At 40.8% G+C, this 27,506-nt stretch overlaps 1 protein-coding gene across 1 annotated transcript in view; it reads left to right on the top strand.

The window, feature by feature from the left end:
• The first annotated feature begins 7,842 nt into the window (after positions 1-7,842).
• FBXO42 (F-box protein 42) overlaps positions 7,843-27,506 on the top strand; it is a 101,626-nt gene continuing 81,962 nt past the window's right edge. The window contains exon 1 of the mRNA XM_021684062.2: positions 7,843-8,044. The gene's annotated coding sequence lies outside the window, so the exon portion shown is untranslated. The remainder of the gene's footprint in view (positions 8,045-27,506) is intronic.

The raw sequence follows: 27,506 nt of genomic DNA, 5'->3' as shown, positions 1-27,506 counted from the left end.
GCAACGCGTTATCTCTCGTACTGAGTGGGAGAGCCCCTGTGAAGTCATCGTCTTGCTTACGGAAAGTGTGTTCTTTGGAGCCATGTTTTCTAAGGGCAGGCAATCACTGAAAACTTTTTTTTTTTAAGTGAGTCGTAATCTTTATAAACTGCAGATTACGTTTTCTTCAATGTTCTGAAAACGTTTTATATCTCACCAGAGGTTGAAAAATATCTGCTGATGCATAAGACATTCTATTATTTCTGTGTGATAGGGTGGAAATTTTTTACAGTTTTTCTTGCACATAAAGCAGTATTACAAGCATCTCTTAACACTCCTTTGGATCCTCAGTAAAACATCGTTAGTTGATAATACTGGCACACGAGCTGGACAACCAGCACTACTAAAGTTCTCCTGAGTCGTTAATAACAGATACATACATTAGCATTTCCTTAAAAGTTTACTTACGCGTCTTCCTAAACGGTATTCCTGTTTTATTTTTCTCCATTACAGAGGTAGAGACCTTCAACTTTAAAGTTCGACTTCGGACGCTTCCAACTCGAACAAGATCCTGTGATCTTAGGTAACTTACGGTGTCTGTGCCTCAGTTTCCCCGAGTGTACAAAACAGAGATAATAGTAGTAGTAGACGCTTCAAAGGTAGATCGTCAGAATTAAACTAGTTACTATGCGGAAAAGCGTGGGACAGTGCTTGACCGGCAGTAAGACTTTCAAAGGTTAGCTGTTATCATTATAAGGGTGTCTTGCCTCCCTAAGAAGACTTGAAATTCTCTAATCATCCGTTGTTTCCCAAAACACAAAAACAAAGGAAAAATAAACATCATGTGTTTTTATGCTCACCAATGTGTTCCTATAAGCCTCTAAGTATTTAAACCCTGTCATTTGGTAGTGTTGCATTTAGCTGTTGTAATCAAATAGTCTAACCTGGAATGTGTTTCTTCTCATGTTTTTAGCATGCCATTAATCTTCCTAAAGTAACAGCTTCCTGTTGAGAATTTTTGCAATTGTATTCCTAATAATTATTATTATAAACTGCAATCACGTATTAAATGTCACTAGTCCTTAGAAGTTAAAGTGACGTGCTTACTAACTCTCTGGTTTCATGATTTCCTGTCTCTGAAATATGGATCATCTCTGGGTGTGTCCTCAGTCAGTCGTTTTTACCTAAATGCTCATGGTGTGAGCCACCCACTGAACACTAAAGATTCCCAAAGTTGATTTCCAGCCCTGACCTCCCCTGGTGTTTTTGATTCATATAGCTAGGCTTCTTCTTGGCATCTCCACATGGATATTCCACTAGCAGCTCAACTCTAAAATATAACTAATATTATGAACAGCCTGACCAACTTCAAAGTGTTGTCTTGCTCACTGTCTGGAGCTATGTTCATTTTGAATACATTCTTCTGTGAACCTGTTCTCTTAAATGAATTATACTGACTAAGCCTGGGGGATGAGATTGTCTATCAGGCCTCACGTAAGTCTCTTGGGGTGTGATTAGTTTTCAAGGCAGCGGACACTTTTTTTTTTTTTTTAAGGCTTTGTAGTTGTAGCATGTTACCAGCAGAGGGAGATAATTCCTTATAATTTTGTTATATTTGGCAATGTGCCTTAACGAAGGAATTAGTTGGGCATTCCTGGGACTGAATTTTCTAGGAGAACAGAAAGATAAAGATCTTGGAGACCATTGGAGGATCCTGCAAAGGAAATAGCTTTTGTTCCAACAGATGGGCTACCAGGAGACCGGCCCTAGTTAATCATATAGGCCCCTTGTGACCTTGGGCAGGTCCCTTCCCCATCTGCAAAATGAAGAGATGGGGCCAAATAAGCTCTAAAATTGAGGAAGTGGGGGCACCTGGGTGGCTCAGTCGTTAAGTGTCTGCCTTCAGCTCAGGTCGTGATCCCGGGGTCCTGGGACTGAGCTCCGCATTGGGCTCCCTGCTCCACGGGAAGCCTGATTTCTCCCTCTCGCACTCCCCCTGCTTGTGTTCCCTCTCTTGCTGTGTCTCTCTCTGTCAAATAAATAAATAAATAAATCTTTAAAAAAATAAATAAATAAAATTGAGGAAGTGGTGGTGGTTTTCTTCCACTGGGGGAAAGCCCCAAAAGTTAAAGTAGGGGCACATATATATATTAACGGATATCCTAAAACATGAGTTTCTCTTTCCTGTGAAATACGTTTGATATACCACTCATGTTTGGGACTCGCATTCAGAACTGCAGGCACATTTGATACACCACATAAAACACTGAGATGTGATAGGAATTAAGATCAAAGCCCAGGGGCACCTGGGTGGCTCAGTCAGTTAAGCATCTGACTCTTGATTTCAACTCAGGTCATGATATCAGGGTTGTGAAATTGAGCCCTGCATCGGACTCTGTGCTGGTGAGCCTGGAGCCTGCTTGGGATTCTCTCTCTCCCTCCCCCTCCCCCCCCGCCAAAAAAAGAGCAAAACCCACAGTGAGAAAACATTCCATCTAATGCACAAGCTAAGGCTATGTAGGCAGTTGTGTTAAGAAATAAATGGTAAAGGAGGAAAGAAGAAGGAAAGAAAGAAAGAAAGAAAGAAAGAAAGAAAGAAAGAAAGAAAGAGCAAACTTACCAATGTTTAAAGGGTATATGCCTTTTGACCCAGCAATTGCATTTCTAGGAAATTTTCCTATAGATACATTTGCCCATATGCAAATAATAAAAGTACAAAGATATTCTTTGCTACTTTGTTTATAGTCACAAAACAGTAGAGACAAATGTCCATCTCTAGAGCATTTGTTTAAAAGATACATGGTACTTTAGAATGCAATTTGTTAACAAAATTTTGATGGTCCTAAACATGCTGACATCGAATGACCTCAGAGAATTATAGTTAAATAATAATAATAATAATAATAATGATAATAAAAGCAGCAAGGTAAAGAGCAACATGTATAGTTTGCTGATATCTGTAGGTTTATTTATTTTAATGTGTATGTGGGTTGGGTTTTTTTGTTTGTTGTTTGTTTTTTGTGTTTTTTGTTTTTAATTTAAGTAATCTCTACCCCCAATGTGGGGCTCAAGCTCAGAACCCAGAGATCAAGAGTTGCATGCTCTTCCGAATGAGCCAGGCAGGTACCCCTATATGTGTATGTGCGTTTTTGTGTATGCCTCTCTGGAAAGATATAAGGAACTTGTAATGGTTCCTTGTAATGCGTCACTTCGATGGAGGAGAGAGGTTGCTGGAGGACTGGTAGGGTGCACGTAATTTTTATGTGTCCTTTTGTACCTTTTGAATGTTGTTCTATGCTAATAGCTTACTTATTCTACATGAGCATATACATAAGAAATGAACTTCACAATTGATTATTGGAATAGACTCTGGAGGAAAACTAACTTTTCTTTTACACTTATAGAGAGGTGACTGCCGCCCATCTCATCCAAGCCTCATCTTTTGTCGGGCTCCCTGCTCGGCGGGAAGCCTGCTTCTCCCTCTCCCACTCCCCCTGCTTGTGTTCCCTCTCTTGCTGTCTCTCTCTGTCAAATAAATAAATAAAATCTTTTAAAAAAATAAAGATTTTGTTTATTTATTTGAGAGAGAGAGACAGATAGTGACAGAGATAGCAAGAGAGAGCACAAGCGGGGAGGAGAGGGAGAAGCAGGCTCACGCTGAGCAGGGAGCCTGACGTGGGGCTCGATCCCAGGACCCTGGGATCCTGAACTGAGCCGAAGGCAGATGCTTAACCGACTGAGCCACCCAGCCGCCCCTCTAAAATACTATTTTCATCATATATCCTCCCTGTCCCCAGATCTCCATGACCTAGAAGGTAATACTCAGTTTTCCTGATGATATTGCAGATCATATATAAACTGGCCTCAATCTTATCTCCTCCTGTTTGTCAGAAGGAATATTGCATAGAGATTAATACCATACGTTTTGGTGCTCATCATCACTCATCATCAGGGAAATGAAAATCAAAACCACAAAGAGATATCACCTCACACATGTGAAAATGGCTATTAACAAAAACACAAGGAAAAACAAGTGTTGGCAAGGAAGTAGAGAAAAGGGAATCCTTGTGCACTATTGGTGGGGATGTAAATGGGTGCAGCCACTGTGGAAAACAGTATGGACATTCCTCAGAAAATCAAAAATAGAACTACCATATCATCCAGCAATTCTACTTCTGGGTATTTACTCGAAGAAAACAAGAACACTAATTCAAAAAGATACATGCATCTCTATATTTATTGCAGCATTATTTACAATAGCTAGGATATGGAAACAATCTAAGTGCCCATTGGTGGATGAATGGATAAAGAAGATGTGATATATTTATACAATGGAATATCACTCAGCCATAAAAAAGAATTAAATCTTGCCCTCTGTGACAACATGATGGACCTACAGGGTATTATGCTAAATGAAATAAGTCAGAGAAAAAACAAATACTGTATGATTTAACTTATATATGGCAACTAAAAAAACAAAACGGGTGCTTGACTGGCTCAGTCAGTAGAGCATGCAACTCTTGATCTCAGGGTTGTGAGTTCAAGCCCCACATTGGGTGTAGAGATTACTTTAAAAAATAAATAACTAAACTTAAAGAAAAAAAAAAACCAAACCTGAAACAAATGAACAAACAAAACAGAACAGAAACAGACTGATAGATACAGAGAACAATGTGCTGGTTGCCAGAGGGAGGAGGTGGGAGAATGGGTGAAATAGGGGAAGGAGATGAAAAGTACAAACTTCCAGTCATAAAATAAAAATAAAAATATAAATAAATAATAAATATATAATAAATAAATAAATGAATAAAATAAAAAAGACAGCTATGTACAATGGGATCATGTACTCACTGTGTACAATGTACGCCATGGGGAATATAGTTAATAATATGTAACAACCTTATGTGGTAACACTTGGTAGATATGTCTGTGGTGATCACTTTGAAATGTATATAAATGTTGAATCATTATATCATTCACCTGAAACCAATATAATATTGTATGTTGAACTGTAGTTTGCGTGGCTCACTCGTTAAGCTTCTGCCTTCGGCTCAGGTCATGATCCCTGGGTCCTGGGATTGAGCCCCACATCGGGCTCCCTGCTCTGCAGGAAGCCTGCTTCTCCCTCTCCCACTCCCCCTGCTTGTGTTCCCTCTCTTGCTGTGTCTCTCTCTGTCAAATAAATAAATAAAATCTTTAAAGAAAAAAAGTTCTAGAGATGGATGTTGGTGATGGTTGCACAACAATATGAATGTACTTAATAGCAATGAATGCTACTTCAAAAGGGTAAGATAGTAAATGTTGTTTGTTTTTTATGTCTATTTTATCACAATAAAAAAGTTGGAAAAAATAATGAACAAAATTAATAATAATAACAAAGTCTTTGAAGCAAAACCACCTGGGTTCAAACCTTTGCCTGTGATCCTGGGTTGAGCTAGTTAATCCCCGTGTGCCTCAGTTTCTTTTGCCCTTTTTTTAAGATTTTATTTTTGGGGCCCCTGCGTGGCTCAGTCGTTAAGTGTTCTGCTCGGGTCATGATCCCAGGGTTCTGGGATTGAGCCCCACATCGGGCTCCCCACTCTGCGGGAAGCCTGCTTCTCCCTCTCCCACTTCCCCTGCTTGTGTTCCCTCTCTCGCTGTGTCTCTCTCTGTCAAATAAATAAATAAAATCTTAAAAAAAAATTTTTTTTATTTTTAAGTGATCTCTATACCCAACATGAGGCTCAAACTCACAACCTGGGGATCAAGAGTCACATGCTCCACCAGCTGAGCCAGTCGGGCGCCCCTCCGCAGTTTCATCATCTGCAAAATAAGCACAATAATGGCACCTACTTAGCAGTTTGACACATAATAAGGGCACACAATAAACATCAGCTATGATTATTATTAAAGATTTTGCTTTAATAATAATACTGTCATGCTTATCACAATTAATAATTTTATATTGGCTTATTTACTTGTTTATTGTCTGTCTCTCCCAGTAACTCTAGGGGACGTCTACGAGGGCACGGGGCTTTGTTAGTTTTATTTAAAAATGTTACTATACATATTACATGGTTTGGCAGAAATAGGTGCTCACTAAATATTTGTTGACTAGATGCCCTCTTAGTTGTCAAATTCCCAATGTGTTCACTTATTCAACACATATTTAGTAAGTCTCTACTGTGTGCCAGTCTCTATATTAGATGATATAGCAGTGAACAAAACAGAACTATCTGCTGTCTTTGACTTAGGGGATTGAGTGGGGGAGTGGTTCTATATTTGAACTTGTTCTAACATGATCCAGCAGTTCCAAACCAACCTGAGCATCAGAATTCCTAGAAAGTTTTAGAAAACGTCTGAGGTGGGTGGGTGGCGTCTTAAGGTGGGCCCTGGAACCTGCATTTTTAAAAGGAAGCCTTAATAGTTGGTCCAGTGTTTCTAACATTGAGCTCTATAGAGTATTTTGGTGGGTGGTGGGATTGGTCACAAGCTCTACGGCAATTTTTATGTTTGGGGTTTTTAATGACAGGATTTTAATATTTCTTTTCTTTTCTTTTTTTTAATTTGACAGAGACAGAGAGAGCAGGAACACAAGCAGGGGGAGTGGGCGAGGGAGAAGCAGGCTTCCCGCTGAGCAGGGAGCCCGATGTGGGACTTGATCCCAGGACGCTGGGATCATGACCTGAGCCGAAGGCAGACGCCTAACGACTGAGCCACCCAGGCGTTCCAGGATTTTAATATTTCTTTTACCAGTTACAGTTGTCAAGTTTCTCTTTCATAGTGACATTTCCTAACTGAAAGACCTTGAGTTTCTTAAATCAGAGTTTCTCATACTGGGATTCCATGAGTATACCCCCTGGGGCCTCTGCATTATTCAAGTTTGAGGACCACAGATCCAGTGTTTTCTGGAGTGAGGCTGACCCACGTCTCCTCAACAGCACCTTGCCCTCCCAACTTGAGAGGGGACTTGGGTTCTGACCCAGACCTATGTCCCAAGAGATACCCCAGAAGGTCGCCTTTATTCCTGAACGGTGGGCTGGCAGCTGAAGATTGCTTCAGTTTCAGGCGCAAACGGTGAAGACCGAAGCCCCTTGAGCTCTGCATCTCTGGCATTTCCTTAGACCACTTGCTGTACTCATGAGTCCGTGAAGATTCTCACCTACACACCAGGTTTCCCCCTTGAAAGGGGTATTTTGTTGGACCCCGCCACTTGGTGATAGTGATACCGTAAAGTACCGGAGCTTGGGAATCATATACGCCTAAGTCCAAATTCTGCCCTGTCTCCCCCACCCCCATCTCGCCCCTCAGATGTGTGGGCTTCGGGAAAATATACTGATAATACTCTGCGCCTCAGTTTTCCTCATCTGAAAAATGGAGCTAGTAACAAGTCACACAGTGGTTGCCTCCATTAAGGGAGGCTTCGATTGCACAATCAAGGCACTGAGTTTCCCTTCTTCAGTTGACGTCCAAGAGCACTTTCATTCACCACAGCCCTCCCTTGTGCTCATCAGGCCCCCGGGGGTCCACATGAGTTAGAGTTAATTCCTGGGGGGCCCTAGGTCTATACAGTCTCAAGCCATTGGGAAAACTGCCCAGTTGCCCCTAGGCCTAAGTGCAAAGGAGGGTGGGTGCAGCCCTGAGGTCGGTTCTAGGGACTCAAGGAAGGCGGGCACAGAAGCGCGACGTTTCTCCACTCCAGCTTCACTGCCCGGGGCGGCGTTCCAGCCTCTGCGGAACCTCTGCCTGGGACCACGTCCCTTCCCAACATGGCGCCATCCCCAGGCCGCCTCGCGCGGGCCTGCCGCGCTGACGTATGTGCGAGCGCGCCCTCCGCGCTGGACCCCGGCGCATGCGCACTCCGCGCTGTCTTCTCCCGACCAGAGCAGCAGCGGCGGCGGCGGCGGCGGCGTTTGAGTGGAGGAAGATGGCGGCTCCGGGCGGCTCTGGGTCCCGCCAGCTGTAAGGAGCCCCAGGGCGGCAAGCGCCGCTTGAGGCGGAGCGCCTCTGCTCTGGCCCTGTCCCCGGCTCCCTCATCGCCGTCGCCAGCGGAGCGAACCCGAGAGCGTGGCGCGGGCTGGGCCAGGTGAGGCTTCTCCCTCTCCTGGGGCCGCGGCGGGGAGCCGGCGCCTTCTGCCCTTTATGCCCCAGGCCCGCAGGGGGCAGGGGACGTCCCTCGCCCCGCGCAGGCCGCGCATCGTGCCCGGGGGTCGGTGCCGGCTGGCCTTGGGGGCCTTGCTATCGTCATCCTCGGCCTCTCTGGGTTAGGCAGGGAGGAGGAGTGCCCCTTTCCACCCAGCCCTTGGAATGGGAGTGAACCCGGCCCCTCTCCTCAAGTAGGGCGGTTCATATCCCCTCACCGGGTCCACGAAAGGGTGTATGACTAGGGCAAGGATGGCTCTCAGAGTGTCAGATATCTTTCACCCAGCCTCCGGATCTTTAACGTCTTGCGCTGAGGAGCCGGAGTCCAGTGCCTTCCAAAATTGGGGCTGCGGCGAGGGGCCAGCATCTGGGAAGCTGTAGCTGCAAAGGGGAAGATTTTGGAATTGGTTTAAAAAATAAAACACAAGCAGTCTGTCTTACCGCTTAGCTTTTTGAGTGTTCCTCCGGCCAAGTGGGAACTGCGGGTCTCCTTGATTGAGACAGCAATCCACGTTGTGGCTGTGAGAATTGTTTGTGCAAAGGGAACGGTGGAGGGTGGGAACGAATTTGTAAACGGAGAAAAACCGATTCTGAGATCTTGATAGTCTCTGCAGAGTAACTTCGGTGCTAATGAAGTCTTCGTTTGTTTGAAAACCTTTGTGTTTTTGAGATTCGGAATAGCTAATTGCTTTTATGTTAAATCTCCCGAATTTTATTAGGAAAATAAAAGCTTTCCTTAATTGCCAAAGTCTTTGGGCTTTTCTGTGGTGGGATTCTGATTGCTCTGGGTGAAGATTTAAGCACCTTACCAGTTCTCACTTGCTGGCAAGGACATTCTACTATGCTTGTTATTCCTTTTTGAGAGTAAGTTTTTGTTGTTCAACTGCTAATTGGGAGGTTTTGATTTCGTTTCTCACGTTGGGAAGCCGGTTTGAAGCCTTGTGATGTCTTCCTTGAAGAATGATGGAATCAGTTGGAATTGTGCTATGGGGGAAATGTTGAGGCAATGGCTTTGGCGTGGACACACCGAATATCTTTGTAACTTAAATTTGTTTTCCTTATGCTTGCAATGGTGACGACATGGGTTTAAAGGGAGAAGGAAATTAGAGGAGAAATACCATCATTTTGAGTTGAACATTTAAAATTCAGTCTGTAGCTTTTACAGTGAATAGTGACTCTGTATCAAATTCCTAACTATTGAGCATATTCATGTGTATAATCTGATTGGGTGTCCTTTCTATTGTGTGTTGTCATTTTATACCCTGTAACTGTTTGCTTTTGACAAACCCAGTATAAATCTATTACTCAGTCAACATTGACCAACGGATGTTTTGTCTGCTTCAAAAAGCTTTTAATTGTTAAAATGACAACTGCTTGGTTTAATAATAGCTAATTCTTTGACCTTTTCTTAAAGCTTTTCCCATAGAGATTTATAGATTTTCTTAGTGCCTTTCATAAAGATGTAAACCTGAACAAATAACTTCACAGAAAATTGGAGAGCCACCTTAAATTTCAATTTGCTACGAATCACGAAATAATGCAGTAAAACATCCTGATGGTTTGACATTATGCTTCTTGGCATAATGTGTTGCATTGTTGTGCTAAATCATCATCAGGTATTGATGCAACTTCATGACATCCATGACATCATTCACTCTCTAGCATTTTGCCCTTTGCAATTCCTTACTTTCTCAGAGTCACAAAAAGAACAGGATCAGGAAAAATAGCTTAGGATGCTCCTTACTCTCTGATTTCTTAAAAGAGCCTTCATATAACACTGCTTTATGTAGTTAAACTCCTGTAAGATTCAGAGCTGTGTGTGATTCCTACCTATTATGAAGAGCAGGCACAGAAAATGCTAGCAAAACCGCTGGGTTTTACAAGAACATTGAGGTCCCAAGGAGAAGTTATATCAAAGATGAACAAATAAGTGATTATCTTTTGTGATTTCAAGGTCGTTTTAGTGAATTAACAACTCTTTACAAAACCAGAAGCTGATTAATTAATGCCTTTTCTATTTCAACATTGTTACATGGGTCAAAAGAGGTAATGTTTTGTGAGAGTCCTTTGTAAAATAACAGGTAAGTGTAAGGTTGATTATTCAACGATCAGTTTTATGAAAACCCCCTACTGAGGGCCCTCTATATATGCTGGGAAGTAGGTACTAATGATTCTAAGATAAGACACCTTTTGGTCTCAAGTTGCCTACAGTCTGGTTGGGGAGCCAGACAAGGAAACCAGTTAAGTATGTTATAGTGTAAGAAGTAAGACGTGCACAGAATCCAACCAAGGGAATCAAGGAAGGCTTCTTAGAGCCAGGATGGCTTCACAGCCTTTCCTATTCTGCAGAAAAATCTGCCTTTTGTGAGTGACTTGCTTTTTATAAGAACTTAAAAAATTTTTTTTATTTTTATTTATTTATTTGACAGACACAGCGAGAGAGGGAACACAAGCAGGGGGAGTGGGAGAGGGAGAAGCAAGCTCCCCACTGAGCAGGGAGCCCAGTGCTGGGCTCAATCCCAGGACCCTGGGATCATGACCCGAGCCGAAGGCAGACGCCCAACGACTGAGCCACCCAGGCGCCCCCCAAAACAAATTTTTATCATGAGTTCTTTCCCCCTTTTATTCATTCACTGTCATGACACTTCCCACACAGTATGCCCCAGTTATGATTTCTGCATTCTCAAAAATCCAACAGTCTTGGGAGAACCTGAGAGTGAGTCATATGCCAGGCAACAAACAAAAACATTGCAGCTGCAATGAAAATATCTCAGATTACTAAATGGTGACAACTTTAGGCTGATGATGTTTTTGTTTTTGTTTTGTAAACTGGCATAAGAAGCAACGTATGATTTTAATTTGATCACATTTAGTTAATGCTTAGTTGTCAATCCCTTAGAATGTTGACTATAACTAGTTATTAGTACTGTCTGCTTTCTCCCAATAATCAAACAAGACGGTCCTTTTTCTTTTGGGTGAAGCTGACAATTTAAACCAGGACTACACTATTTTATAGAATCCATTCATGTAGATAAAGGTTGCTTAGCATCTCTGATATTGAACTTCTGTATCCCAATACAAGTTCCTCATCTTAGTGCTGTGGTAGTTTTATAATTAATTTAGCATGTTGTCGCCTATATTGCAAACATTTTATGAGTTTTTGGATGTGTAGAATCTTTACGGGGTGCAGTATTAGTAGAACATTTACAGTTTGGTAACACTCATGTTTACATGTTACCATGTAAACATTCAACACTGAAAATGAGGGCTTTAAGGTGTTGGTTGACAGAAAAATCAAGGTGATGTGTCTGTTTATTTTCCTATATTGTGAGTTTGTTACATATAGAAGGATATGACATATAGACAAGTCATTTTAAAATTGCCCAGTCTTAGGGTACCTGGCTGTCTCAGTTGCAAGAGCATGTGACTCTTGATCTTGGGGTTGTGAGTTGGAGCTCCATGTTGGGTGTAGAGATTACTTAAGTAAATAAATAAACTTAAAAAAAAAATTGCCCAGTATTGTGCTCATAATTCAGCTTTTCTCTTTCTTTCTTTCTTTCTTTCTTTCTAGACTTATTTATTTATTTGAGAGAGAGAGAGAGAGCACACGTGAGTGCGGGATCACGAATGGGGGGTGGGGCGGAGGGAGAGAGGATCTCGAGCAGTCTCCCATGTGGGGCTTGATCTCAGGACCCCAAGATCATGACCTGAGCCGAAACCAAGAGGTGGATGCTTAACTGACTGAGCCACCTGGGTGCCCCCAGCTTATTTTCTAAGCTGTTTTTTGTGACCTGGGGGTGCTGGCTGGCTCAGTTGATAGAGCATGCTACTCTTGATCTCCGGGTTGTTGGTTCAAGCTTACTTTAAGATTTATTTATTAGAGAGAGTGTGAGAGAGAGCGCGTGCGTGGGAAAGGGCAGAGGCAGAGGGAGAGAAAGAATCCTCAGTCAGACTCTCTGCTGAGCACGGAGCCTGACACGGGCTCTATCCCTCAACTCATGAGATCATGACCTGAGTTGGAATGACCAGTCGGTCACTTAACCGCTGAGCCACCCAGGTGCCCCGAGTATAGCTTACTTTAAACAAAAAAAGTGTTGGAAGAGGAAAAAAAAAAAAAAAGAACTAAATTGTTTCTTGTGACCCTCTAAATGTCTTGTAAAATTACAACTTAGTGGTATTCCTATAGCTTAAATTTGCTCTTCCTTACTCATGGTTGTATTAGAAAGCAAATTTGCTTTGAAATTTGATTCTTTCTGTATTAAATTTCTACTTTTTAAGTTGTAAAGTTTTCCCCCCAAGTTTTTATTTTTTTCCAGTGTCACTGTTGTGTGTTTTGTTTCCAAAGTGGAAATAATCTTGTGGTGCTTTGATGCTTATTTATATATATAAATCTGATAAATGCATAGGTATTATATAAAGTAGTAGTCACTTGTAAATTATTACTGCAGTTACTTATCCTCTAGTAATACATAAATTTGAGGTAGTTTAGTTAATTTCTATAAAGGCGAACAGGTTTTAGTTTCAGCTGTTATTTTTTTAGAATATTTAATATTTAGGATACTTTTTTTTTTTTAAGATAAGCTGTATGTCCAGTGTGGGGCTTGAACTCACGAATCCAAGATTAAGAGTCACATGCTTTACTGACTGAGCCAGCCAGGCGCCCCTATTTTGAATACTTTTATTTCTACTATTTTAAGGAATTCACTAGTAGGGCATACTTTCCAAATTTGTGTTTCCTTTATTATTCTCGCTTTATTAATTTTTTAAGATTTATTTATTTATTTTAGAGAGCTAGAGAGCATGCATGGGTGGGCAGGGCAGAGGGAGAGGGGGAGAGAGAATCTCAAGCCGACTCTGCCCTGACTGCAGAGCCCCACCTGGGGCTCTGTCTCAGCACCATGAGATAACAACCTGAGCCAAAACCAAGAGTTGGATGCTTAACCTACTGCACCACCCAGGGGCCCCTATTAATCTCATTTTAAATGCTTGGTTCAAGTTTTAGCACATATGCTAAAATGCTTGCTTCATGTTGCTAATAGAGAACAAGGAATTTTTTTCCGGAATGAACCTCTTAGTGCATTGTTTGGAGAAAGATTGATGTTAATTATAAATTCATCAATACAGTTTTACATAAGTCAAGCAGACAAAGTCAGGTATCATATGGTTTCACTTATTTATGGAACATAAGGAATAGCATGGAGGCCATTAGGAGAAGGAAGGGAAAAATGAAGGGGGGGAAATTGGAGGGGGAGATGAACCATGAGAGACTATGAACTCTGAGAAACAAACTGAGGGTTTTAGAGGGGAGGCGGGTGGGGGAATGGGTTAGCCTGGTGATGGGTATTAAGGAGGGCATGTATTGCATGGAGCACTGGGTGTTATACGCAAACAATGAATCATGGCCCACTACATCAAAAACTAATGATGTACTTACTGTATGGTGACTAACATAATAAAAAAAATACAGTTTTACTAAAATGTTGCCTTTCCCATCTCCTGGCTTTTCAAATGGAAGTCAGAGGGAAATGGAATTTATCCTTCTATTTCAATGTTTCTTTTTAAAGCTTTTTTTTTTAAATATTTATTTATTTATTTGAGAGAGCGAGAATGAGAGAGAGAGAATACATGAGAGGGGGGAGGGTTAGAGGGAGAAGCAGGCTCCTCGTCGAGCAGGGAGCCCGATGCGGGACTCGATCCTGGGACTCCAGGATCATGACCTGAGCCGAAGGCAGTCGCTTAACCAACTGAGCCATCCAGGCGCCCCCCCCCTTTTTTTTTTTAAGATTCTGTTTTTAAGCAACCTCCACACCCAACATGGGGCTCAAACCTACAACCCTGAGATGAAGAGTCACATGCCCCACCGACTGAGCCAGCCAAGTGCCCCTAAAGCTTTTTTATTAGTAGTCTTTGCTATGTCTTGCCAAAAAGGAACATCTTGTCTTAGGATCAAACAGTATTGTGTTTGCATTGTGTTGTGCAGGACTCTTTTTCTTAACTTTTGATTTGATACTTAATGACATCTTCCCAAATAGATCCTTTGGTCTAGTCAAGATCAAGCAAGCTGCTCTCTTCCTTGTACTGAAACTAAAGGTTTACTTCCCTGTGGGTCCTTCAAATTTTGATTTGTCTACCTTTTTCACCTCTCCCCTTTTTTCTCACAAAATGCAGTTCTCTCCTCCAAAAGTGTGTTTCATACATCATATGGAATTTGGGAATGTAATTCTCTAGAGATGTATAATGACCTGGAGGGTTAAAATTTCACATTTTATTTACCTTAAAAGTAATTTAAGGGGCGCCTGAGTGGCTCAGCCGTTAAGCGTCTGCCTTCAGCTCAGGTCATGATCCTGGGGTCCTGGGATCGAGCCCCGCATCGGACTCCCTGCTCTGCAGGAAGCCTGCTTCTCCCTCTCCCACTCCCCTTGCTTGTGTTTCCTCTCTCGCTGTTTCTCTCTCTGTCAAATAAATAAATAAAATCTTTAAAAAAAAAAAAAAAAGTAATTTAATGGTAACAAATCTTGAAGACATGATAGGTGAAATAAGCCTGACAAAAAAGAACAAGGACTGTAGATTCCACTTATACCAAGTACCTAGAGTAGTCCAATTCATAGAGACAGAAAGTAGAATGGTAGTTGCCAAGGGCTGGAGAGAGGAGGGTTTGGGGAATTATAGTTTAAAGTTAAAGAGTCTCAGTTTGGGATGATAACAAGTTCTGGAGATGGATGGGGGGGGGTGGTTTTATAACAGTGTGAATGTACATAAGACCACCAAAGTGCACACTTAAAAATGGTTGAGATGGCAAATTTTGTTATGTATATATTACCACAATAAAAAAAAAAGTAACTTAATGGTTTATATATGCTCTGTGGGATGGCTTGAAAACCACTTATTTTAACATAGTAATTAAGATCCTAGGCTTTCACCTCAGGTAGACTCAGGCTCATACCCTACTTCTCTCTCCTAGTATGGATCTTAGCTTCTCTAAGTCTCAGTTTTTTCATCTATAAAATGAGGGTAATGGGGCCGCCTGGGTAGCTCAGTTGTTAAGTGTCTGCCTTCAGCTCAGGTCGTGATCCCGGGGTCCTGGGATCGAGCCCCGCATCGGGCTCCCTGCTTGACGGGAAGCCTGCTTCTCCCTCTCCTGCTCCCCCTGCTTGTGTTCCCTCTCTCGCAGTGTCTCTCTCTGTCAAAAAAATAAATAAAATCTTTAAAAAAAAAATGAGGATAATGATGCCTGTGTTGTGGGACAATTAAATATGGGAATGTATGTGAACTTCTCAGCACATTGTGTAGCACATATAAACATCCAAATGTTAGATGTTATTATATTGTTTTTATGGAACATTAAAACTGGGGACAAGGGGTGCCTGGCTGGCTCAGTTGGTGGATTGATCGTGCAGCTCAATCATGCAGTTCTTGATCGTGGGTTCGTGAGTTTGAGCCCCACGTTGGGTGTAGAGGTTACACAAATAAATAGATGAGTAGGGGCGCCTTGGTGGCTCATTCGGTTAAGCGTCTGCCTTCGGCTCAGGTCATGATCCCAGGGTCCTGGGATTGAGCCCGCATTGGGCTCCCTGCTCTGCAGAGAGCCTGCTTCTCCCTCTGCCTCTGCCTCTGCCTCTTTCTCTCTCATGAATAAATAAATAAAATCTTAAAAATAAATGAATAAATAAACTTAAAAAAAATCAAACTGGGACAAGGGGAACTTAATCTCCTAACTTCTTTATAGTGTAGTCCCAGTGGCATACCTGTCCTGTCGCAGGAATGCGTTTTATTTTTTCTCCTGTGCTTCTCTTTCTACCCTTGATTGGAGAACTGGGCTTATTCATGGCTTCATTTGACACCACTGCCCTGATGTCTCTTAAATCATCTAGATGTGATCTTTCTTTTATGCTTCTTGGTTCTCTAGGGACTTCATAGAGCATATTCTCTAACTCAGCTGTGCAAGTGTTCACAACTGAGTCCATTATCTCATCTCTCTCCTCTGTTAAGGTAAAAACCTTCACTAAACAAGTTCCCTTCTCAATATTCCCATATCCGTAGGTAGAATAATATTATTGTGGTCTGATAGACCATAAAACTAGGAATCTTTTTTTTTTTTTTTAAATCTTTCATCTCCTGTATCCTGCCATGCAGTTCTATATTCTCTTCTTCAGTATCCCTTAGGTTTGCATGACTTTGCCGTGACTCTAGACCAGGCTTTCAGGAGCTGAAAGCAGACTGAATTAGTGTTAGAGTTCTTAGCTGCTCTTGTTGCCAGGGCTCTGCCATTTGGTAGTTTTATGATCTCAGTCTCCCTCATCTTCAAATGGCAATTACAATTCCTATCTCATGACATATGTGTAAAATATTTAACTAAATGCCTAACACATTGGTAAACACTCAATAAACAGAAGCTGCTGTTATTTGAGATTTTCTTCTCAGTAATCTTTGGAAATGGTTAAGATTGAGGTGACAGTATTTTGACAGAACAGTCTTAAGGGATATCGTTCGAATGTTTCTCCTCTGATTAAGAACCCATGGTAACTTGTGCCTAGTTCCCTGCTTATCTTTTGAACTCTCTGTATGACCTTCATTGTACCTTGCCTTGCCTCTCATGTATATTGTGCTTGTGTGTACAACTGGAACATTCATCTTCCTAGGTAGAGGGCCTTTTTTCTTTTAAAGATTTTATTTATTTTTATTTGAGGGAGAGGGCGTGCGTGCACGCGTGAGGGAGAGCATGGGGGGCCAGGGAGGCAGAGGGAGAAATAGAATCCCTGCTGAGCAGTGAGCCCGCCGCCAAGACCCTGGGAGCCAAGACCCTGGGATCATGTTCTGAGCCAAAGGCAGACGCTCAACTGACTGAGCCAGCCAGGCAGCCCAGGCCTTTTTTTTTTTCTTTTTTTTTCCATTTAACTGCTCTGCAGCTCTGTATACTATCTCCTGTATGCTCTACCACTGAGCCACTCGTCCTTGCACAATTAGGTTAAAGTTAATGTTCAAAAAGAAAATTATTTGCTAATTAATTTCTGCCAAATAGCTTAAAAGGGATATATCATGCAACGTAATTCGTATGTAATATTTTTAGTGCCTTGTAGGCACATTTAGTGCTTATGTATTAGACACTCAGATATTCATTTAGTATATACTTTCAATTCTTAAAGATTGATGTTCCTCATGAGCTTTCTGAGATATTGTATGATCTCAAGTGTCTGTTGAATCTTTGTTGCCTTTTTGTTGGTCCATTTATTTAACAAATATTTATTGAGGGGCGCCTGGGTGGCTCAGTCGGTTAAGCGTCTGCCTTCGGCTTGGGTCATGATCCCAGGGGCCTGGGATCGAGCCCCACATTGGGCTCTGTGCTCGGAGGGGAGCCTGCTTCTCCCTCTCCCTCTGCCTGCTGCTCCCCATGCTTGTGCTTTCTCTGTCAAATAAATAAAATCTTTTTTAAAAAGACTCCAAAACCCCAGATATTTATTGAATGCTATTATGTGCTAGGCATGGTTCAAGGTATTGGGGATACAGTGGACAAAATAGGCAAGGTATCTAGTTTCCTGGATCTTACATTTGAGTTTGGAGAAAGCAATTAATGCATGAATAAAATTTCCAATTGTAGTAAGTACTAGGAAGAAAATAAAACAGGGTGATATGATAATAACATGGAGCAGAAGGGGAAGGCTGAGATTGGACGGTTTAGAGGAGGCCTCTGTGAGAAGGTTATGTTCAGGCTGAGACACAGGCACAATGTTCAACGTTAAGTTTTGGGGACAGAGAGAACAAGTGCAGAGGACTGAAGTAGGAACCAGGATCCAGCCAGGATTCCTAAATTGCATTTGGCTTTAATTAGCTTTTGCTTCTTAATCTAAAACAGCCCTCTGCCCCAACCCCCCTTTTTTCTTTCCCTAAATGACATTGACTTCTTGAAGGTACCAGTCTGATTCTCTGGTAGACTCTTTCACATTCATGATTTGTCTCAATGTTTCCTTGTGTCATTTAGTCCCTTTATCCCCTTTTGAGAGGACTCAAGGCTTGATTGTATTCATATTTGCAATCCTTTGTGATACTGAATACTCATATTGTATCATACTTGGTGTCATATTTTTCCATTATAATGATGCTAAATTTGATCACTTGGTTAATATGGAAGTCTTGATCTTTCTATTACAAAGCTTTCCCTTTATAGTGATCAAGTAATCTGTGGGGTAGCAATTTAACACAACACAATTATGCTATTTCTCAACTGTCTTTCACTTGTTGGTTTTAGCATCCATTAATGATTCTTGTCAGAATCAGTTATTTCATTGGATGTTGCAGAAGGATGATTATTATTTCTCTTCCTTCCACACTTAGTAGCTGGCATGATATGATCAACTGAGAATGAGCTACTAGAAATCTCTCCTAATAAGGTAGAGTGTTTAATTCTTTGCTTTTCATTGTAAATTTTCTTAGTAAAGAATTGGTCACCTCACTGGTGGCAAATAAGTTTCTTTGCTGTTTTCTGTATCACTGTAAGTACATGATTTTTATTTATTAATTATTTTACACGTAGTTGCAGCCATTAGTCTTTTTGACACTGAACTTTGGCTAGTGTAAGTCTCTTTAAGCTGATGTTGTGTCCTTCTGACATGCCCCCATTGGTCTTTGGGTTGTTTTCTGTCACAACAAGATATCCTAGATTCGCCTTGTACTTTCCCTGTCCTTGACTGAAATCAGTCATTTTTTTTCTAGGAAGACCTAGTTTCTTTTATAGGTAATGTCATTAGAAACCTAAGATCTGAGTGCTAGGAATGCTCATTGCTACTGGGTCTTCATTATTTCTAGGTCCTTTCAATGGGCAGAATTGGAAAATACGTTTTTTAGAAATAAAAACTTCATATTGATGTTTCCAGTTTAATTTGAACATATTGCAGGTTTTTTTCTCTTTAAGAGATTTTGTATTTGTCTCTCTTTAACTGGAAGTCTTGGTTTTTAAGTACTGTTCAGTAGACATAAGAAATTTTAGGGCGCCTGGGTGGCTCAGTCCGTTAAGCAACCGCCTTCGGCTCAGGTCATGATCCCGGAGTCCCGGGATCGAGTCCCGCATCGGGCTCCCTGCTGGGCGGGGAGTCTGCTTCTCCCTCTGACCCTCCTCCCTCTCGTGCTCTCTGTCTGTCATTCTCTCTCTCTCAAATAAATAAATAAAATCTTTAAAAAAAAAAAAAAAGAAATTTTAAAAATATAGTATCCATGTTACTACTAACCAAATTACTGAGGCAAATTTAAGATTCCTTTGTGATTCTTTTTACCCTTAACATTCTGTCAGGATCCATTCAAGAGAATAAAAAATGTACCTAGATATTCAAATGGAGATTTAGTGTAGAGAATTGGTAGTATATGTGTTGCAAGACAGTAAAAAAAGAGTAGGGTGTAACTTAGAGAATCATAACTATAGGGTGAAACTATAGTCTCAAGAGTTGGGGGAGGGGCACCTGGGTGGCTCAGTCATTGGGCGTCTACCTTTGGCTCAGGTCATGAACCTGGGGTCCTGGGATCGAGCCCAGCATTGGGCTCCCTGCTCAGCGGGAAGCCTGCTTCTCCTACTCCTCCTGCTTGTGTTCCCTCTCTCGCTGTCTCTCTGTCAAATGAATAAATAAAATCTTAAAAAAAAAAAAAAAAAAGTTGGGGGAACCTAAAGGTTAGATGGTATTACCAGAACTTTTAAAGAATATGGAGGACGGGGCGCCTGGGTGGCTCAGTTGGTTAGGTGTCTGCCTTTGGCTCAGGTCATGATCTCAGAGTCCTGGGATTGGGCCCCACATTGGGCTCTCCGCTCAGCGGGGAGTCTGCTTCTCCCTCTGCCCTTCACCCCGCTCATGCTCTCTTGCTCTTGCTCTCTTTCGCTCTCAAGTAGATAAATAAAATCTTAAAAAAAAAAAAAAAGAATATGGAGGAAGTGTCACCACCTCAAGCACTGGCTGCCACTTTCAGAGCTGGGACCACGAGGAGGGGTTGCCAAGATGTGCCACATAACTGGTACTTGGACTCTCCTAATTTTTATTAATTTTTGGTCTATCCTCTCAGTGTTTCTTTTTGCAAGAATAAGCAAATAGCTGCATATATTCATTTTTCTCCTTTCTTACACGAAAGGTTGCCATAGTATGTACACTGTTGTCATGAGCACACTATGAAGGTGCACACACAAGTTGTGTCTTTCCACGGTGTCAGCTTTATTCAATCATAAAGCAAAGTGAAATCACAATTATAAAGCAGGTTCAGGATTCCAACCTCAATGACAACTCACCATGAGATTAAACTTGGCTTCTTACACAGTACACAGAGCAGGAAAGAAAATGAGCTGTACAACGAACAAGATAACAGAAAGGTGCACGAAGTTAATGAACCAAACTCAAAGGCAGTCTGTGGGCGCGCAGTTGAGATGAGTCCTCAGTCTGGTCTGGCTCAGCTCTTGGCACTTCCTGCTGCTTATGTTTAAGCAGGGAAGGCTCTCAGTTCTGTTTGGAGATCCTTCGGGCAGAGCCTTTGGCTGCAGTTGCCTTTTTTATGGGGTGAGACATAGAGGGGTCAGGTCTGAAGAGTCTGACAGTTTACTGCCAAAATCCTTCCCTTTTTAAAGGGATTTAATCGGTTTGGGGTCTCTGCAGACTTCTGGTTCTGCTCGTTACTGGTTCTGGGGTGTCAGCTGATGCTTATCCCCATATCATCTCCTAGCTGCAGTACCTAACTGCTTGTGTCATTGCTTGACACAGGCCCTTGCTTGACATGAAAGACTCCAGTTTGCTCTCTACAACACTGTTCTGCACCTTTCTCTTTTACTGTATCTTGGAGATTGTGCCATATTGGAACAGAAGTAATCCATCTTTTTCTCAGCTTCGTTGTGTGGATGTGCTGGATTTGTTCATCTAGTCAGTTTTTGATAAACATCAATAAGTAATGCTTTACTACCACTCTTTTTTTGAAAGTAGATTTGGATATGGTGTGTTAGAAGGAACACTGAGCTGAAAAACAAAAGACACAGGTTCTGTTTTGCCACCAATTACCTGCACGACTTTAGGAAGTTGCATGTTTTCTGACCTCAGTTTCTCCTCATTGGTACAATAAGGGTTCAGTTGCTCTATAATCTTTAAGATCTCCTGCTATAATATTTTATATTTTTCTGGAAATTTTATTAGCCATATTTTAAACCTATTGCTCAGTAAAGTATGCAACACATAGGAAAACTATAAATGAGAACATCAGATTAAGTTTTAAAAGTACTACTGAGGGTTTTCTGAACTTGGATCTACTGTAGTGTTTGTTTAAAAAAAAAAAGATTCCTGGACCCTTCCCTATTTTCGGATAGTCTCTGGGAAATTTACTTACTAGGTGATTTTTTTTTTCTTTAATGGTCAAGTGAGCTTATGAAACAAAGATTTACTTTATGTGTACATGCCGTTGTCCTTTAGGTTTCTGGAGGATAGGGAATAAACAGATTATTCACCTTTTATGAATTCCTTTGCTCTCACCACCACCAAAAAAAATAGAAGTAGAAATAAAAATTTCCATTCCCTTAAAGCATCTTGTCAAAATGTATTATGTTCTTCGTAGAATGTGTTTGTGTGTCCGTGAGGAAGCTGGCTCTATGTGCAAACTGAGAGATTTGGTAAGACTTATCTTGGGATTGTAGAGTACTTTGAATTCTACTTCCTTAAACACCATTTCCCCATGCTTCTCATTTGCTCACATTTAGTGAATTCTTTCCTGGAGACTTCAGAATAAATTGATGGGGCCCGAGACTGGAATCAGGGAAGTTAGATATTAGATAGGTATTAGCTGTAGTAGTTTAAATGTGATAACAATGACCAGCATCACAGCAGAGGGAATAACAATAAAGGGAAGGCCATTTTGAAGAATGGACCAAAGGGGGAAGGTAAAAGTCTGTATGCAAGATACTATGAAATGGAACATGTTATAGTTATTTTTTTGAGAATTATTTTAAATTAACTTCAAAGCCTGATGTATACTGTCTCTTTTTTAAGAAATGGAATCATAGAATTCAATTCAAATTCTGGCTCCTCTTCTTTTTACAAAGCTATGTAATCATGAGCAAATTAATTTATTTGAGCCCTGTTATCCTTATCTGTAAAACATGACTGATAAAATGCCCCTCATAGAGTTGAGGTAAGGGTTAAATGAGATAAGGCAGCTGGCACATACTCTCAATACCTGTTGATTCCTTTAAAAAAAAATTTAAATTCAATTAACATATAGTTTATTATTAGTTTCAGAGGTAAAGTTTAGTGATTGATCAGTTGCATATAATACCCAGTGCTCATTATATCAAGTGCCCTCCTTTAATGCCCATCACCCAGTTACCCCTCCCCCCTCCCCCCACCCCTCCAGCAACCCTCAGTTTGTTTCCTAGGGTTAAGAGTCTCTTACGGTTTGTCTCCCTCTCTAATTCCCTTTTATTTTATCATCTTGACACCAGCCACATTTTAATGGCTGTTTAAGAACTTTATACTCTTTTTTTTTTTCTTTTAAGATTTTATTTATTTATTTGACAGAGAGAGACACAGCGAGAGAGGGAACGCAAGCAGGAGGAGTGGGAGAGGGAGAAGCAGGCTTTCCGCTGAGCGGAGAGCCCGATGTGGGGCCCGATCCCAGGACTCTGGGATCATGACCTGAGCCGAAGGCAGACGCTTAACGACTGAGCCACCCAGGCGCCCCAAGAACTTTATACTCTTGAGTCTGTGCAGTGGCAGCATTGGAATCACCAGGGTTAGAATGCAAAATGTCAGGTCCCACTCCAGGCCCACTGAATCCAAATCTGTAGTTTAATGAGATCCACATTAAAACTCGAGAAGCGTTGGAACTTTAAGAGATTTCCAGTGAGAGATTTCCTCCTTTTTGCCTGAGTTCCTAACGATAGGGTTTTTCTTTTTACCTTCGGCAGGTTGGTTTTGCTATGCACTATTAGCTGAAGTTATTTTATTTATTTATTTATTTAGATTTTCTTTTTTTCGAAAAAAGGATTATTTGAGAGAGAGAGTATGCACGAGTGGGGGGGGAGAGGCAGAAGTAGAGGGAGAGAGAGAATCCTCAAGCAGACTCCCCACTGAGCTTGGAGCCTGACATGGGGCTCTATCTCAGGACCCCAAGATCATGACCTGAGCCAAAATCAAGAGTTGACGCTTAACCACCTGGGCCACCCAGGCACCCCAGGATTTTATTTTTTAAGTAATCTCCACACCCATCGTGGGGCTTGAACTCACAACCCCAAGATCAAGAGTGGCAGGCTCCACTGACTGAGCCAGTCAGGCACCCCTGAAACTATTCTAGATGAAACATATGAGCAGATGTTTAAAGTTCAACTGCAGAAATCTTTCTGTGTTATTATTAAATAGTGTTAAAGGTTAAGTTCAGCTAGATTTTTAACTATTGTGAGACATTCGGAAGAATGCATAAAATGTATGTGTTTTAAAGAATAATTATAAGCAAACACCTGTGTAACCACCAACCAAGTCAAGAGGTAGAATATTGCTGGTGCCTCAGAAGCACTTCCAATGTACTCCTCTTTAATGACATCCATTTCTGTCTCTTGGAAGTAATCACTGTTCATCTTTTGTGATAATTTCCTTGCTTTTCTTGATACTGTTATCACCTGCATGTATATGTCTAAACAGTAGTTTAGTTTTGCCTATTTGTCAGCTTTACATAAATGGAACCATACTTTATGTATTCTTTTGTTGTGGTTTTGCTCAATTTTAAAGTAGCGAAGCCCAAAAAAGTCTGGCAAGTTTCGAACAATTTTAGAATAATTTTAGCTATAGCGTTAAACCTTGATGTTTAGTTGTCTATAGAGAACACCCGTTAATGCAGAGTTTGTTTTTCCCCCTACTTAAAGATACACAGTTGTAATATGTAAACCACTCAGCACTTTGATTCTGAACATTACAAAATTGCTAATTTTCTTATATTTATTTTTGGCAGGAATATTATAAAATCTCCTGGGTGTCTTTTCTTTTTAATTAGACTATAGAATATTCTACTTTTAAATATGCATTTTTACATTTTAAAATTGGAACTGAGTTGGATTTACTGAAAATTTGGAAGACATTTTTAAAAATTAAAGAACAGATGCTTGCTGTAACCAGTTCACATAAGCGAATCCTTTTTACAAACTGCCATAGATAACTACTTTTAACAGTTTGAAATGAAATTTTTTCTGTGGTTACAAAAAAATTCATCCTTACATTTTTAGGCAGAAATGGCTTTTTGAATTTTACAATATCTTGTAGAGTATAAAGTTAGTACATATAGTTCTACCTCCTTTTGAACAGCTGCTTAGGATTATGATTGTGTCATAATTTATCTACTCCCCTGTGAATGGACATGTAGTTTGTTTTCTTTCCTTTTCTTTACCTTTTCTTTTCTTTTTTCTTTTTTTCTGTTGAAAAAGTACTGCACTGACCATCCATTTTGCAATTGTGCCAGAGTTTACTTCAGACATATTTCTAGTAGAACATCTGGATCATCTGGCATGTGCACTTAAAATGTTGACAGATAACAGCTTTTAAAAAATTTTGACAGGTACGGTTTAGTTTTCCTTCACAGTCCTCAACTTGATTGGAAATTTTGAGTTATATTTTATCTTTATTCTTTTGTCATTGATCCATTCTGTTCATTTATTCATTGTCTGCTACCTGCTAATTACTGAAGGCAGTACATACATAATTAGACATATAACCCATACTTACTGAGAAATGTGTGTACCTGATTATTATATATGGTGGAAAGTGAGAAGGAAATTTAAAGGGAATTCAGAAAAAGAGATTCCTTTTAGTTGGAGAAATCAGGGAAGGTTTCTAGAGTAGGTGGTGCTTGAGCCAGCCTTGAAGGATAGGCAGGTTGGCACATATGAAATTGTATCCCAAACAGAGCATCAAGGACAAGGGATCACAGAGGTAATAGGAAGAAGCTCTATGGAAATTTTAGTTTGTCAGAGTGACAGAGGACTAGGCTGGAGTGGGAGAGGCACACAGAAAGTGAGGTTTGACCCAGATTGTGGTGACTTTGAAGTGTTATGCTAGCTGTGGAAGCCAGTTCCTCAAAAAATTAAATATAGAATTAACATATGAGGTAGCAATTGCACTTCTAGGTATATATCCATAAGCATTGAAGCAGGAATTTAGACAGGTATTTGTGCATCAACATTCTTGGTAGCATATTCCTGGTAGCCAAAAGGTGAAAACAACGCAAATGTCCATTGAGAGGTGAGAATTACAATATTCTGTACAGTGGAATATTATTCAGCCTTAGAAAGGAATGAAATTCTGATACATACTACAACATGGATGAAGATTAAAGGCAATATACTAACTGAAATAAGCCAGACACTGAAGGACAAATACTGTGTCATTCTACCTATATGAGCAGTCCAATTCATAGAGATGAAGTCGAGTGGGGGTTACTGGGGGCTGAGGGAGGGGAGAAATGGGGAGTTTGTGTTTAACGGGTATGGAGTTTCTGTTTGAGAAGTTTTGGAGATGGATAGTAGTGATGTTTGTACAATGTGAGTGCACATAATGTAATTGAAGTATAGACTTAAAATGATTAAAATGTTATTTTTTATTTGAAATGTATTTTACAATAAAAATAGAAATAAACAAGAAAAATCAATGCCGGAGACCTTGAATATTAAAGAAAAGGCATTTAGTAATCAATGAAAGTTTTTTTACTGAAGTATAATTAACATACAATGTTATATTAGTTTCAGGTGTGCAATATTGATTTGATGATGCTATACTTACTCAGTGCTCATCCATAATAATTGTAGTCACCACCATCTGTAGCTATACAAAACTATTACAAATTGCTGGCTATATTCCTTATGCTGTACTTTTCATCTCTATGACTTATTTATTTTTGTATTTTGGGAGTTTGTATCCCTTAATCCCTTTATTTCACCCATCCCCTACTTGATGAAAGTTTTTGATCCAGATTTGCACCATGAAAATTAATCCTGAAATAAAATACAGAACAAATAGGAGGGGGTGCCTGGCTGGCTCATCAGTGGAGCATGGGACTCTTGATCTCAAGGTCATGAGTTTGAGCCCCACGCTGGGTGTAGAGATTGCTTTATTTATTTATTTTAAAAGATTTTATTTATTTATTTATTTGACAGACACAGCAAGAGAGGGAACACAAGCAGGGGGAGCGGGGGAGGGAGAAGCAGGCTCCCGCCCAGCAGGGAGCCCGATGCAGGGCTCGATCCCAGGACCGTGGGACCATGACCTGAGCCGAAGGCAGACGCTTAAGGACTGAGCCACCCAGGCACCCCAGAGATTACTTGAAAAAAAAAAAAAGAAAGGAGTAAGCAGTGGCAAAACCAGCTTTTTCTCTTTATTATAGATTAGTTAAGAGATGATTCGGGCCTCTGGGGCAGCAGTGGAGAGAAGTGGGAATGAGGGTGAATGCGGGGGATATTTGTTCTATTTTTTAAAGATTATTTATTTTAGAGAGGGGAGAAGGAGAGGGAGAGAGAATCTCAAGCGGATTCCATGCTGAGCACAGAGCCTGACGTGGGGCTTGATCCCATGATCCTGAGATCACGACCTGAGCCAAAGTCAAGAGTCAGACTCTTAACCGACTGAGCCACCCAAGTGCCCCGAATGTGTGGGATATTTGACAACTGATTAGGTGTGGGAGGAAAGAGAAAAGGAAAAATAAAAGATGACCGCTAGGTTTTGAGTTAGATAAACAGGAGGATAAGCAGGTGGCTAGAAAATGTTGAATATGAATTTGGCATCACCTCTCCAAAAGGCATTAAAAATATGAAAATGGGGAGATGTAATTCAGGAGAATCAGGCCTAAAGATGAGTTGTGGAGTGATTTGTCTGTCTGTCCATCTGTCCATCTGAACAAATGTCTAATCGAATCTGCCTTTGCTGGACATATTAGATGAACACGACAGTCTGTAACCAAGGATCGCATGGTCTAGTGAATCATTCTCTTAGCAGTTATGTTTGAAACCATGTAATTGCCTAACAAGAAAATGTAGCAAGGAAAGAGAAGGCAAAATGGAATTTTAGGGGCCACATCCACATTTAGGGTATGAAAGGAAAAAGGAACCTCAGAATGAGGGGTCAGAGAGGTAGTAGAGACCAGACCAATGGGAATATATAGTCATCAAGAATTAAACTGAATTTAAGGAATCAAAATAGTGATAACAGATGAAGTTGGAAATTTTCAGAAATTTGTTCTTCAGAATAAATTTAAGGTTTGCTGTTTCACTTCTGTTTGTCCATAGGTGTGATGACAGTGTAATCTTAAAAATCTTTTTTCTCTTGTGCCATTTTTCATATTTTTTGATCCATGACTGAGATCGAATTACATTAGTGTGCCAGTCTGCTGTGCTTTCAGTTTTGAATTTCTGCTATTAAGCAGAA

The sequence above is a fragment of the Neomonachus schauinslandi genome, chromosome 4, assembly GCF_002201575.2.
Source record: "Neomonachus schauinslandi chromosome 4, ASM220157v2, whole genome shotgun sequence".
NCBI lineage: Eukaryota > Metazoa > Chordata > Mammalia > Carnivora > Phocidae > Neomonachus > Neomonachus schauinslandi.
The sequence above is the reverse complement of the archived record's forward strand: the minus strand, read 5'-3'. Positions and strand labels throughout refer to the sequence as shown.